This window comes from Hydractinia symbiolongicarpus, chromosome 3, assembly GCF_029227915.1.
Source record: "Hydractinia symbiolongicarpus strain clone_291-10 chromosome 3, HSymV2.1, whole genome shotgun sequence".
Classification (NCBI taxonomy): domain Eukaryota; kingdom Metazoa; phylum Cnidaria; class Hydrozoa; order Anthoathecata; family Hydractiniidae; genus Hydractinia; species Hydractinia symbiolongicarpus.
Window position 1 is genome coordinate 14645573 of NC_079877.1, and position 10411 is coordinate 14655983.

The 10411-nt window shown below is 32.1% G+C and overlaps 1 long non-coding RNA gene across 1 annotated transcript; it reads left to right on the forward strand.

The window, feature by feature from the left end:
* Positions 1-1896: 1896 nt before the first annotated feature.
* On the forward strand, positions 1897-9176 carry LOC130635906 (uncharacterized). Its single transcript, XR_008982196.1, has 4 exons — positions 1897-2181; positions 2774-2873; positions 3800-4068; positions 7950-9176. It is a non-coding gene; the product is annotated as an uncharacterized LOC130635906 (long non-coding RNA).
* The last annotated feature ends 1235 nt before the right edge of the window (positions 9177-10411 follow it).

The window sequence follows — 10411 nt, forward strand, 5'->3', positions numbered from 1 at the left end:
TTCCTTCATTCTTGTTAAAGGATGCGAAATTTTCAATCAAAGGTCCCTCGTGTTTCGTCAATAAACCTTTGGATAGCCAGAGAAATTGTACCATTAGCGTGGAAAGCAGCTCGCATAGTGCTTGTCTATAAATCCGACACTTGATCACATCTTGCCGATTGTATCAAAAATTATTAAAAAGATTGTTCACACACAATTGCTAGACTTCCTGGAAAAAAGTAAACTTGTCAATCCTTATCAGTTTGGATTCTATAACGGTATGTCAACTGAACAAGCTATCACATTTTGTCTAGATGATATAAGATCTCGTGTCGATAAAGGTGATGTTTTAATGCTTGTTTTATTGACTTATCTAAAGCGGTCGATAATATTAGTTATTCAAAATTGCTGGCAAAACTTCGAAAACACTGTATTCATGACCGTAAGCTGGATTGGTTTATTGACTATCTATTCCAACGCATAGCTTACATTCAATTTCGTCAAAAAATATCCGATAACTTTGGTTTATTCTCAGGTGTCCCACAAAGGTCAATATTTGGACCGCTACTGTTTCTTATAATATTCATTGATCTTACGGATGTCATCAGGCACTCGAAATTAATCAAGTATGCTGACGACACTGTACTGTATTTCAGCGCCCAAAACACCAAAATTATCTCCAACAACCTAAACGATGATCTAAATTCTCTCTCAACATGTTTTAAAGAAAGTAAACTGATAATGAATCTAAAGAAAGATAACTAAATGACGTTAATGGAAGAATACAAGTACTTGAGTGTTCTCGTAAATAGCGCGATATAAAAACATTCTGAAAAAATGTTACAAGAAGGCATCCTTACCTTCTTGGTCAACTGCGTTATGGACTTGATGTTAAAGCAGCTAAATCGATATACCAATGTATGGTAATACCAACCTTTACACATTGTGGTTTCCACCTATCGGCCCTAACCAATACACAGTCGATAAAAATGGACGCACTTCATCATAGAGCCGAACACATTGGCAATAGAAACAAACAACATAAGGTACCTGTCCAGTTGATTATGGACGTTAACAAGAAACGTGCATGCCTGCTCGTGAAGTTGTATCTCGATGGAGAATTCAACACTGGAAACAACAAAACGAAGTTTTACGTTCCTAGGATTAACACTGGATACGCTAGAAAAGGTTTTTACCACTTAGGTGCAACACTTTTTAACGCACTTCCGTTAGAAGATCGCAGTTATAATGAAGATGATTTTAAAAGTTTTATAACTAAGCATTTTTAAAGTGGATTTTCGTGATATTTTGGGATATACATCTTGGACCTACATTTGTAAGTGCCTTTCTATAGGTCATCATCTTAAGACTTTTGCCCTGACTTTGTGTCATAAATTTTATAGCGTCTTTTTTCTTTTGCCTTCACAACTGTCCATTTGAATGTTGATATTTTAATATAGATTTTTAACCAAACTGAATTTATTTTTGTTCTTTTTAGGCTGGACACACATTGATAACAGCTTTTAATAGTTGAAGTGTTTTTATCCTCTGTAACTGTGTGTCAAAAGTACACGATCTTATACATTTCGTGATCACCGTTTCAAGTTCTGCACAACAACACAGGTAACAGTGAAAGAAGATTTTGAAGATAGTCTGTTGCATCGAAATTAAAATGACGTATCCTTTTTATTTCTTTTTTGCCTAAATGAATCTTTCCACGGGCCTTATCGACTAGTTGTAATTACCATAACAAAGTTGCAAAAACAAATATTTTTTTGGAGCTAATTGGAAGGATATTGAAAATTTAAGACAATAACCAATTAAAATAACCTTTATTAATATACTTTAATTCTTAGAAATTTCGCGCGAATTGAGCAATATTTGGTTTGTCCCTTGAAAGTAGGGGGGAGCTTAAGTTGACGTTGTCTACAAAATCTGACAAAGTTATAGTTGCGACAAAATTGTAAACTCCAGCCAACTCACGTCAAAATAGACATAATAAATTCTTATCCTTTAAAGAAATTGAAGAGATTTAACCTCCGAATTGCTAAGATAGAGCATGTGTATATTAGCAATGCGAAGGAGGGTGATGTAGCTTAAGTTACGATGCATTGACAATGACGCGGACATATATAAACATTGGAAAGTATTTGCAAACTCTTTGTTAACGTTAGAGGAATATTTTGAGGAAACATTCTTAAGGTATATTTTTTTTATATATGTTTCTGTTTTATTTTTTATTTTTCTAATTCTTTTCTAGAGAAAATTTAAGGGCTTTTGACACTAAAACTGACAACAAAAATGTGAATATTCCGTTAAAATTAAAATTAACGGTCGATCGGTAACACACTTTTCGCCCGGTCCTATAAAAATTTTGCTATTTTTGCTTAGTACTGTATATTGCGAGGACTTCATCTAGTGTTAAATAATATCAAATATGCCTAAAAAAGGACGTCGTCATACTCAACGGATAAATTATTATTATTTTTTTAATGCGTATGTAGCAATCAAAGTTAACCCCTCAAATCAAAGCTGCCTTTCTCCCTTCCATTTAACAATAACCAATTTGAGGGTGTGAGTAGAAAGTCCAATAGTTTTGCGAAATAAATATGTCATATAGAAATGCTACTTAGAAGGACGCAGAAAAGCAAAAATAAGTTTCCTTCTAAACTTTGTGCATTTAACTACTCGTTGATAGTTTCTTTGTTCTCTTTGTTTTTTTTTTGTTTTGCAATTTTGTTAGTAGCCATATTTGTTTACATTTTATTTCACGTTGTTTACTTTCTCATTTCAGTGTTTTGTTGTTGTTGTATACAGAGGTTCACAGTACAGAATTGTAAATTCTTGGAAATTAAACATTCTCTTGTTACTGATTCTGACAATTCATGTGACAGGTATCGTATTTTGTCATTCTTTACATAGTCTTAAAACCCTTACGTATTTTTTGTATTTGTAACGTATAGTTACAAAAGTTTCCATAGACAACATAATTTACGTAACATTTAGATATAAAACATATATGTATATATATAATATAGACACTGTGGGTGTCTGTTAGGTCATGTCCTAAATTCAATGGTATTGTTGTTAAAATATTGCAGTTTTTGGACTTCTCCTAGACGAAACATTGTCCTGGCTACGTAATGAAAACAAATTAGTTATAAAAGTAAAGATATCTAAACTTTTATTGTTAACGTAATTCATATTTCTTCTGCATTTGTAGTTATAAAAAGGTATGGGTCAGCATTAATAGCACTAATTTTTCAGAAATATATAGTAAATAAAATGCAGCACGCAGAACAATTTTTGCAACTTAGCTGAGTCACTTCTTGGTAAGATTGATATACTAAATATTTCTGTGAATATACATCAAATGTTAATGTTAGGACCAAGTAGAAGACACGATCAAAACCTTTAGTTGAGCTTCATGCTAGCAACGAATACTATAGACCATTTTTTGCGTGATGTAGTTGTTTTTATTTTACTTTAAGAACAATGGGCATGCGCGCACGTTTTTTCAGGTAAAAACGCAGGACTCGCATAGGGTAAAATGGCTGTTAATGAAGATTAAGGATTTTTGGGGTAGCTTAAGATCAAAGAGGAACTAAAACTAAATTTTAACTATATTATTTTAATTCTTCTTAAAATATTTTACTTATTTTAAGTAAATATTCCTTTTTTGGTCGGTTGTTTATATTTCCCACCTACCTAAATGCCTGTGCATGTGCAAAAAAACTCTAACTTTTTTAACTTTCGTAAACATTGGAAAGACATCTATAAAGATATACTTTTACTTACATTGCTCTTGTTAAATTTTTAGATATTTCAGCATCGTGTTCAACAGTTCAGAGTAAATTATCCTTTGAATGTCACGATAAATTTATCGGTGAGGATATAAGCTTGAAACTACAAGTAAGATCATGTACAGACATTGGCGTGGCAGTTGAAATTGATGCACTTCATATAAAATTCGACAAAGACTTACACTCATCCATATCTCTTCCTATCCCTGGTTTCACCTATCGTGGTCTAGCTGGTGTATTTCTTGTCATTGACTTCTCAGATGACGATGGTTATCTTGTACTTAAGGTATTATATTCTTTTGTGACTGAGAACAAAGCTTGTTCAAAGTGTTCTGAGAATGCCCTATACGCGTTTACTTGGTCGGTAAATAAATTAGGTATTTAATTTGAGAGAAAAAAGGGTGAATAACAACTTTCACATTCGACGATGGAAGAAGAATCTTCCGAAGCGTCGCCTATTAAACTATCATGTTCTTGCCGATTTTTTTAGCTAAATCACATAGCTATATACCTATATTAATTCATACTTTTTCAGACATAAAAAAACAATAAAAAGTTAGTTCTTACACAACCAAGGAGCGTGATGCGTTCGCTATTACCTAGTAAAAATTTTCCATTGTTAATCGGATTCCCTTAACCAGCAAATTTTAATGATATTTTTAAACCTCATAACATACTTTGTTTTGCTTTGTCTTCTTTATCTCAGTTGTTTTTTTCATTTATTGATACGTAAATAACTCTATTTTCTCACATTTTGGGATGCCTCTGCTGTTAAATCAAAATCAAATAAAGAATAATAATGTATATATACGCCCCAAAGTATAAGTGTACGCCCTAAAGTATAAATGTACGCCCTAAAGCATAAATGTACGGCCTAAAGTGTAAATATACACCCCGAGAGCTTAACATTACTAAATTAAAAGAGTTTCATAGAAGAGCGGAAAACATGCTGGCGCTTTGTACTTCCTCGGGCGCAATATGAAAAATTAGTGTTAACATACCCGGAATTGTATTTCTGTATTAAAAATAATACTCGGAATGCAGACAATAATAGAGACTTTTGAGTTAACATTTTCGGAGATGAGAAGGCAAACGAAGCAGCCTTGGGTTTTTTTTCACATAAAAATAATGGCACTAGTTATGAAAACCGATTTCTTGAAGCCAATGAATCTGCTGCAATGAATTTTGAAAATTCACAGGAAACAATAAACAAAAACCAACAATCTACAGAAACCAAAACAATTTATTAACCTTATCAAGATTTATAAAAAACAGCTTTAAATTTTTGACAGACAAACAATAACAACGCAGTATGAGGTTTCGCTTTATTGAAAGATAGCATCTCTCGCCCTCATTGTACGCAATCTAAAAAAAATAAGAAAAAAAATTTATATAGTATATTATATTATATATGTAGTAAAGTCTCTAATTACATTAAAATCCAGTGCCTTCGAGGGACGATATTTAGACCCTAATTTCCAAACTACAAATACATATCATTTGTTGGGACAGAGTGCTCAAAAAGTGTTTATTAGATACAATATGCTTAATATAATTAAATAAAGTCATGCAACTCTGTTTAATTTGAGGGCTGTCTTCTTTTTTTGGGATTGGTAGTTCAGTCGGTAGAGCTTCACACAGGGTTCAATCCCACATAACAGTCGTTCCTTATTGTACAGAAATTTAAAAGGTTTCTGTAGCTCAAATGGAAACTTTTTAACACTCTAGAACCGTCTATGTTGTCCCTCCTGGAAAAAAATTGACAGGGTAAATTTATTGGAATTAATGAGGCTAACCACATAAAATATAGATCACTACTTGTTGTGGCCAAGACAACAGACTTGAAAGCACTATTTTTCATTTGGAAATCACAAATTGTTTTAAAAATTTGCCCAAGCTTGCCCGCATATTTATGGCTTCTTTTGGCAAGTTGACACGCATACTAATCTACCATAATGAACACAAAAGTTACGAAAAACACGAAATTTGATTAAGGTGTATTATGTGGTTTCACAGTCTTAAAGGTTCATTCAGGAGTAGTTTTTACGTATCATAACTTAGCTAAACCACATTATTGTAAGCTCATGAAGCACAATGCAAAAACATAAGGTTGTAAAGAAAATGATGAAGGCTTAAAATTTTTTTATCTTTTTTAAATATTTTTGTATATGTCCAAACTTATCTCCCAAAACAATAATCACATTAACGGTCGCCAACATTATCGAACAAAAGTCCAATTGGTCATTCGTGACTTCACACGTCGTACATAAGCTCACTTCTTGAAAAATGTATTGCGAGGTTCGAGTGTTGAAGAGTTTAACAACATGCGAAAGTAGGTAAACAAAGGAGAACTTTCAGGTAAAGGCGCCATTTGATGAAATAGTTCAGATTTAGAACATATATCAGCAAAAAGACCCTAGTAGCAACAGTACAAATGTTTTTAACCACAAATGAGCTAATACCTTAAAGAATGAAAAGGTATATTGTCCCGTTAGTTTTGGATTGATGATGCAACAAAAAAAAGAAACAACTTGAGTTGTAGGAAATATTTAAAACTTGTGTAATGAAGTTTGAAAAGAAAGAGTTTTGTTAATACTTTATGGATTGAATTTTCTTCTTTGACTGTAGCTAGATGTAGCTAATGATTCGATTGAAGGATGACAGCAAAAAATATTTCCCATGGTGGGCACAGGCACCAAAAAGTAATTTAGTTAGCTAGCTACATCAAACCAAGAAAAAAATGTTAATATAACTTTCAAATCATCCATACCTTCGCAACTCACTTTTCTTCTGCTGTATGAAAAGGATACCAGAAACCAATTCAAGCTGATAATTTGGTACTTTAAATCTTATTCTTAATGAAGTCATTAATATAACACGTTTTTGCGCATTATAAACGTTCAAATTAATATAACGTGCCTTCAAAGAAAAGGTGTATACGTGTATTTGTGTTAGGTCTGTAAAATACACGATAATTCAAATTTAGATAGCCGTTTGCTGATTGCTTGAGTGTACTTGCCAGTCTTTCGCTTTTGGTAAACCGGAAATCGGGAAATAACGGTGGGGGGAGGTAGGAAAGACGGGGGTAAGGGGGTACAAAGCCTATTTATTGGCATTTTCAGCTAACATTTATAACAGCTGCTCGGTCCAAATTTATTTGTTCTATTAGACAAAAAAATAATCTACCTTTTCGTGGAAAAATATCAGTCATATTTCCTTACGCTGATTTTATATGATATTTTTTATTGAAATTTTAAGAATCTCAATAATTCTCTTGGTATACTTCGCGTGGCAAACGTGCTCCACAATTTCGCTTTGCAAAAAGGCTTTTAAATAGTTCAAGATGATTTCCCTTCTATATATTAAACCCTCTATTATGAATGCACCTTCCATCTATTACACCCTTTTCTTTTATAAAAATACAGTTATATCAAGAATGAGTTAAAAATGGGTGAAAAATTAAGGATAACCTAAAAAAACGTCGGATAGACTTCGGCTGTTGTCTGCCTTAAAACTGCAGTTGGATACAGATACAAATTTTTTTATAATTATTTCTAAAGCGTACAAAAGCAAAGAAATGTTGCGTGACATGTAATTTGCACTAACTGAATTTAATCTACCATCTTTCTTTTTCAATGGTACTCTGGGAGCTGATAAAACTTTGAGTTTCACAAAACAAAAATTTGAAACAATTTCACGTTATTGACCAGTTGTTTACACCCGTGAAAGCATCCACTTAAAAAAAAAACTACAAAATTTACTGTGCTACCTACCAGAAAACAGTTTGTTGTGGATTTTATTAAAACACTACAAGTACAACAAATGAAACGAAATAGACAACAACAATAACAGTGTTTAATTGCCCGTGACTTTGCCAGTACATTATTTGGTCCTTTTTTAAATTAAGTTGAAATAGCGAGTATGTTTTTGATTCCAATCGCCTGGACTTGTTTAGATAAATGTGTGTGAGTAAGCTGAACGTAACGCACATAGGATTTTAACACAAAAACTACGCAAAGACTTAAATGCCACATCGGTAAATCAATTATGCGTTTTCTATGGTGCAAAAATGTTTAGGGCTCGAATTTCTAATGAAAGGGATAGTTGTGACAAAACCTGTTCCTTAAACTTTCGATGATTTCAATTCCACTTGTCCACTGTTTTTAGATAAAGCTTGCTGTGAAATGGGTGTTTGAGTCAATCTCAACGACTGTGTTAGAGCAGAAATTACCATTGAAATGCAAAGGTAAGTTTTGTGTAGGTGTACCGTCGGCGAGTCAACGAATTTCTGCACCAATATCAATAATGATTGCTGGTTATCTAGTTGCCATCGTTACACTGTCTTTTTTATAATGCTATAAATGATAACAGTTAAACCGTATTTGTTGTAGGTTTTCTTGGGTACCTTCTATGCCTTTTTCCCTTGTTACTTTTAACCCAAATTGGCCTTGAGACTTGCTAATTCTTTATTCCTTTATTTGCCTACAATTTTTGCATTAAGTAATTTCGATTTTTAATAAATGTTATAATTGTAATTGTAATCTCCAATGATTAGCAATCTAACGACATATATGATATTAATCTAAAATTCATAAACATTTTGACTGACGTCTCGTTTTGATATTGCCCCTGGGGTTTTTTTTATCTTTTTTGTACTCATTATTAGACCTTGAAATTTTGTGACTTTTTGTAACTTTTATTGTCTTTTTGATTCTTATGAAAAAATTTTGTATTTTTTTTGTACATTTTCAGGGGTAAGCCATTTGAAAACAAGGGGTAAAATATTTAGAATATAAAATATAAAGTAAATATTTTTTTGTTATCTCTTTCTATGCTAAATCTTTAGTCAAAATTTTTTTAGTTTCTAAACATTTGAAAGTAATCACACGTATAAGATAATTTGATGACCAGATGTGTAATTTACAGACCAGAACATATAATTTACGGACCAAAATAATACCAAAAAAATTAAATTACTCTTTGTCTTTGATGACGTCACTACAGATGGTAATGATTGTGGTTAATTCTTAATTTGGGGAAATATACCTACTTTTGAAAAAAAAAAAAAAATTTCTCCTAGGATATATCTAATAATTAGACTTTTTTTTATAATTATTAGAAATGTGTCCGCGAAACTTTAACCCACCCCTCCCTTGCTACAGCAGACCTAAAAAGCCTCCGCAATCCTGGTAGTTTCTACTGTATCGTATGACTATTTAGCTAATTTTAAACATATTAGATTTTCACGCATTTTTACTAATATAAAAGTTGTAATTATCGTGTATTTTTGGGTATTTTTGTATTATTTTATATAGTACATGTTCACATAGGAAATTTTACTGCATCATGATTATGACATTTGTAATATGTCGAAACTAGTCGATAAAATTCATTATAAAACTTAAAAGTGTTTTCACTTTTTTTAAGTTATTAATCAACTTAATCCTACTGAGAACATTTGGAAATATTGAACTTAAGTTGAAAATGAAAACTGTAAAAATTAGTTCTTTAGATACTACAAAGTTAACTATACAAGAAAAAAATCAATATTTAATCTTCTTCTGTGTCAGATATCTATAAAACGTTCTCTCCAATACTCGAAGAACATTCTCTAATACAAGACGGCCAAGTTTTTTATCTAAAGCCCCGGGTGGTAAAATATATGACGTCACAATGTTCAGAAAGTTCATTTCTCAAGCGATCGTCTACGAAATAGCATTACTCTTGAGAATTAAAATGGTAAGCTGTGCAGATGTTGGATGTTCAAATCGATCAAACGATAATCCAGAATTGAGTTTCCATCTAATAAGAAACTTGACTTAACCAGCCTTCGTTGATTTAGTCAAAGTAGCCCGAAAATTACATCATGCATTATCATGCATTATCAAAAAATCCGATTCTAAACGACAATAAGAAAATCTTGAGAGATAAATTTCTTAGCTAGGTTTGGGCAGGTCGTCAACAATGCTAGATTTTTTGACGAATCATTTAAAATGACTGCACTACTAAGTTCATAATTGTGTTTCTAGAACAAGTGTCTTTCTAAATTTAAACATGCTAAAGTTATCGCATAACTTATATACATAGTGTGTTGTTTTCAATCCCACGTTCCTAATAGTCCAACTTTCTAGGAAATATAAACATTGGAAAATCCATTTTATAAAACCCAATGAATTGCCTATATATATTTCACATTTTTTAATTATTCGGTAACAAAGGACATGACCTTTTTTATTAATTTATTTCTGTGTTCGACTACACTAAGTTCATTTTAACAATTTACATTGCTGGCTAAATTATGGTATTCAGAATAACGACAAATATTTCAATAAATAAACAACCTGTCATGAAACTATTTTCAGCAGGATTTAGTCATAAGTTCCAAGCAAAAATCTTCTTTTTCTTTTAAGAACAGTATAGTAAGGGTTACCAAAAAAAATATACCTTTCATATTGAGTTTTAGCCACTATTATTACATAACCTTTCCATGCACAATGCAGCCATTTCCACTTTGTGCTCGAGTAAAAAGTCGTGCTACAGGCACGCGAGATAGCAAATGCAATATGTTTAGTCCACTTTGGTTCGACAGGAGAATTTTAGAGGAATTTCATAGACGGGCAAATCAATGG